The sequence below is a fragment of the Bos taurus genome, chromosome X (assembly GCF_002263795.3).
Source record: "Bos taurus isolate L1 Dominette 01449 registration number 42190680 breed Hereford chromosome X, ARS-UCD2.0, whole genome shotgun sequence".
Taxonomy (NCBI): domain Eukaryota; kingdom Metazoa; phylum Chordata; class Mammalia; order Artiodactyla; family Bovidae; genus Bos; species Bos taurus.
The window spans coordinates 28,395,140-28,400,265 of NC_037357.1; positions in this window are offsets into that span (position 1 = coordinate 28,395,140).

The following is a 5,126-nucleotide window of genomic DNA, read 5'->3' on the forward strand; positions in this document are numbered from 1 at the left end:
GCATCTTCCAATCCTTGTCTATAGGCTATATATCTGTAACTCAATTTTGTTTTAAGATTTTGGATCATTTTTGCTATCATTATTCTGAATTCTTTTTCAGGTAGATTCCCTATACCCTCCTCTTTTTTTTGGTTTGGTGGGCATTTATGATATTCCTTTACCTGATGAGTATTTATATGCCTTTTCATCTTGTTTAGATTGCTCTGTTTTGGGTGGACTTTCTGTATTTTGGCAGTTTGTGATCCCTCTTTATTGTGGAGGTTCCTCCCTGTGAGTGGGGTTAGACGAGTGGCTTGTCAAGGTTCCCTGGTTAGGGAAGCTTGCATCCGAGTTCTGGTGGGTGGAGCTGGATTTCTTCTCTGAGGAGTGCAATGAAGTGTTGAGTAGTGAGTTTTGCAATATCTATGGTTTGGTGTGGCTTTGGGCAGCCTGTATATTAAAGCTCAGGGATATGTTCCTGTGTTGCTGGAGAATTTGCATGGTATATCTTGCTCTGGAACTTGTTGGCTCTTGGGTGAAGCTTGGTTTCAATGTAGGTATGGAGACTTTTGAATGAGCTTTTATCAATTAATGTCCCCTGTCTTCAGGATCTTTGGTGCTCTCAGGTTTTGGACTTAAGCCACATGCCTCTCATTTTCAGTCTTATTCTCACAGTAGACTCAAGACTTCCCCATACATATAGCACCAATGATGAGACATCTAGGTTAATGGAGAAAAGATTCTCCACAATGAGGAACACTCAGAAATTTTTGCTGAGTTACAAGGAGAAGAGAAGAGGGAGGTAAGAGATAGAGGTGACCAGGGCGGGAAGAGGGGGAATCAAAAGGGGAGAGAGCAATCTAGCCAGTAATCAAATCCCTATGTGATCTTCATAGTCTGGAATACTCAGAGAAGTTCACGGAAGTACATCAAGAAGAGAAGAGGGAGGAATGAGCTAGAAGTGACCAGGAGGAGAAAAGGGGTGGTCAATAGGAAAGAGAGGCAGATCTAGCCAGTAATCAGTTCCTTACCTGTTCTCCACAGACTGGAATACCCAAAGAGATTCACCAGAGTTGGGTAGAGAAGAGAAGGGGGAGGGAGGAGACAGAGGTGACCTAGGGAAGAAAAAGGAGAGTCAAAATGAGGAGAGGACAATCAAGGCAATAATCACTGTCCTAAGTAAAAATGGATACTGAAGATTGGATTCTTAAAGGTACAAAATTGATAACAAATACCAAAAAGCAAAGATTAAAAATCTAGAGTAGAGGTTAGACTCTCAAAAATACAATATTAAAAAAAATCACAAAAAATATAAAACATATATATGTTCAGTTCAGTTCAGTCACTCAGTCGTGTCCGACTCTTTGCGACCCCATGAATTGCAGCACGCCAGGCCTCCCTGTCCATCACCAAATCCTGGAGTTCACTCAGACTCGCATCCATCGAATCAGTGATGCCATCCAGCCATCTCATCCTCTGTCGTCTCCTTCTCCTCCTGCCCCCAATCCCTCCCAGCATCAGAGTCTTTTCCAGTGAGTCAACTCTTCGCATGAGGTGGCCAAAGTACTGGAGTTTCAGCTTTAGCATCATTCCTTCTAAAGAAATCCCAGGGCTGATCTCCTTCAGAATGGACTGGTTGGGTCTCCTTGCAGTCCAAGGGACTCTCAAGCATCTTCTCCAACACCACAGTTCAAAAGCATCAATTCTTGGTGCTCAGCCTTCTTCACAGTCCAACTCTCACATCCATACATGACCACAGGAAAAAACATATCCTTGACTAGACAGACCTTTGTTGGCAAAGTAATGTCTCTGCTTTAGTTTGCTTTAAAAATGGGGTCTTTTTTGCAACGTAATAGTTATAAAAAATGAAAATTAAAGGAGTAATAAATGACTTAAAGATAAAAAAATTTTTAAAAATGGTAATAGTAAAAATATGTCTAGGAATTTCTCTGGAGCTGTTGTGATAGTGTGGGGTCACTTCAGTTTCAGATAGTTCCTTCTTCCAGCTTATACTTCTCAAGATCTATAGGCCCCTCCAGTGTAGTTGGTGCTAACTGCAGGGTTTTAATCTGTTGCACCTGTCACTTCCAAAGCACTTCCCTCTATTTATTTTGGCTTCCTCTGTTTGCAAGTCTCTTCAGTGTCTAATTTGTGCACTGAAACAAGTGCGCGAAGGTGGTCATTTATTTAGGCTCACTTGTTCAGTTATGCTGTGGGGAGGGAGAAACACTGAAAACAAATATCACTGGTGTGTGTGGGGAGTGCTTGCAGTGTCTTGGCCACACTGGGTTTGCCCCCACTCATGGCATGTGTGCTTTCCCAGTCTACACTGATCAGGCTCCAGGTTGTTCTGCAGGGGAACTGTCTAATCCGGGCCCTGGGTTGTGTGCACCTCCCAGGTCTAAGCCGCTCAGGTTCAGGTTCTTGGGTACTCCACAAAGGCACAGACTTGGTTGGGCCTGCATTTTGTGCCCTTCCCAGCTCCGAGTAGCTCAGGCGACCAGGTACTTTTCAAGCGCACATTCCCCAGGTTTGGTGTATTTTATCGCTTTCCCCATCCGACCACCTCGGTTTCCTGAGTTCGCAGTGGGAGCGCCGTCTCAGGTGTGCTGTGTGTCTCTTCTGGGTATCTGATCTCTGGCCGCAACCCTCCCGGTGGATGTCAACTGTCCAGGATCCCAGGAAGACTTGGTTAGCAACTGGGAACCTGCTCTCAGTTTGGTAGAGGATGCCGTCTCTGGGGCCAAGATTGCCCCTTTCTGGCTGTGGCTGTCACCCACCTGGCTCTCTGCCTCTGGTGGGAGATGGCCAGTCCACAGCCGGCTAGTTCTCCTCTGGTATTCACTCAGTCCTTTTTTCTGTGAGTGGGCCCGGCAGTGCCTTAGGTTAGGGCTTTTTGCCAGAAAGTTCTCTCTCTCTCTTTTCTCTCTGTCTCTGGCTATCTCACAGTTTGGGTTCCTGTCTCACCTTAGCTCCCTCAGATTGCCCTCAGGGCCTTTAGGCCCGGTCCTTACCCTAAGCAATGCAGCCCACAACTCCCTGTTTAGCCCCCACTTGCTGGTGGTGGATGTGAGCGTCTGGGCTACTTCTCCCCTGGGAGTTACTGTTAGGCATGTAATCTGTGGGTTTTGTTTATGTATTTATTTTTCATCCTGGTTATGTTGCCCTCTGAGATTCCAAGACTCCCCACAGACCCGCTGGTGAGAGGGTTTCCTGTTGTTTGGAAATTTCTCCTCTTTTATGACTCTCTCCCAGGATGGGTCTCCATCCCTAACTATTTTGTCTCTCTTTTTATCTTTTATATTTTGTCCTACTTCCTTTCAAAGACAATGGGCTGCATTTCTGGGTGCCTGGTGTCCTCTTCCTGCATTTAGAAGTTGTTTTGTGGAATTTGCTCAGTGTTCAAATGTTCTTTCGATGAATTTGTGGGGGAGAAAGTGGTCTCCCTGTCCTATTCCTCTGTCCATCTTATGGCCACACCCTCAACATAAATTATTTAAACTACTACAACATTTAAGTATTGTTGGTAAATTAAGCCAGGAGGTAAGTTTAAGTTTCTTCTCAGGTACTGAAAATATACCTTCCACTACCCAAATCTGCTCCCCTTTTCAGATTATCTCAGAATATAAATGTCTCCTTTGGAATAGCAAATATTTTAGAATACAAAATAGGATGCTTCAGTAGTACACTTCTGAGTGGTTCTCATACTACTTTATAAGTATGCCTGCCATCAGAGTCATGGCCAGCCTAGGATCACCTTCTGGGAATCAAAAGGGCAAAATAGACTCTGATACCAGCTCTAATCTCAATTTGCCTTATCCTAGATTGCCTTGTATTTTAGTCTTTATATATATATATACAGCTTGCTTTCACCAGACTGCCCAGTATTTTAGGGGACATTCAAATATCCTTTCATGTTTCCTTTTATCTCCCACAACTTGTGGAACAGTACTTAAACTATATAGCAATATAACCTATAAGAAGTTAGTGAATAGCAGGGTCAGAAATCACACATCAGACAACCCTGAAGACTATCTCAACTCTCTAGGTTATGAGGCTTACTCAATATTGGGCCTGCCCACTTTTGCATCTATGAGTGGGATTTAAGTTTCAACCATGATGGGGTGATGATAATCCCTATCAGACACCAAAAGTAAGTCAGAGAACAAGCAAGAGGTGAAGACTCAAGTCTCACCTATTCTTCTCAAAAATATTGATTATTTTAATATTGATTATTATGCCAAGTAGAATTCTTCTAGGTAAAAATTTAGTTTGAAGAAACAGTATCATTTTTATTTCATAAAGTCACTTGCATTTTATCTATAAATATGCATTCTGCCCTGAAACCTCAAGAATTGGCCACATTCCAAAAGTAAGAATAATTCAATAATATTTTAGAAGCATAGAATGAGGGCTGTGAGCATCTAGGTCTCATGACTGGCCTCAGAGGGCTAGATCATGAATCATTCTTCAATAAAAGTGGTCTTTACCCCCCAAACTACGTTAGGCTCCTATATTCTGTGCTCCCACAGCACCATGTGTATTTGGGGGTAAAATTTTACTTTATGCTGCAAAAAATGTTATTTTTCCATTTGGCCTAGGATAAGGATCCAAGTTGGTTAAAAAGCTGCCTAGTGGCTGGCGAGAGAGGCTCAGGAAAAACCCTGTTACCAGATAGTTGAGAGGGGCCTTTCAAAGGCTACTGAGATGCAACGGCTCCTGGCTGTGCTCTTGGTAGACGCCTCAGTTGGAGATCACCTGGCCTGTCAAGATCAGTCAGATGGTTGTTCATCTTCTTGATGTGTTCCACCTCCTCATCCAGGCAGTGGCCCTCCAGCAAGTTACAGAGATGAGTTCTGTGAAGGCAGAATACAGGGAACACAGATCCAAAAGGGCTTGTTACACATTTTTCTCCAGGGCCACAGCAGTTTCTATGGCATCTAGGCTGGCACTCCACTCATCTGGGGATAGCCTCTGCCAGTCCTGAAAGAGGGCACAGTTAATGTGCTGGTTTTATATCTTTGAGAGACACTCAGTGACCTTGCATTTCTCCTGGGCCACCTCGCAGAAGAGGTAGCCTTTGTTCTGTATGGCCATGTGGTCACTTTTTTAATAGAAGCCCAGAGAATGGTAAACATTAGAGACAT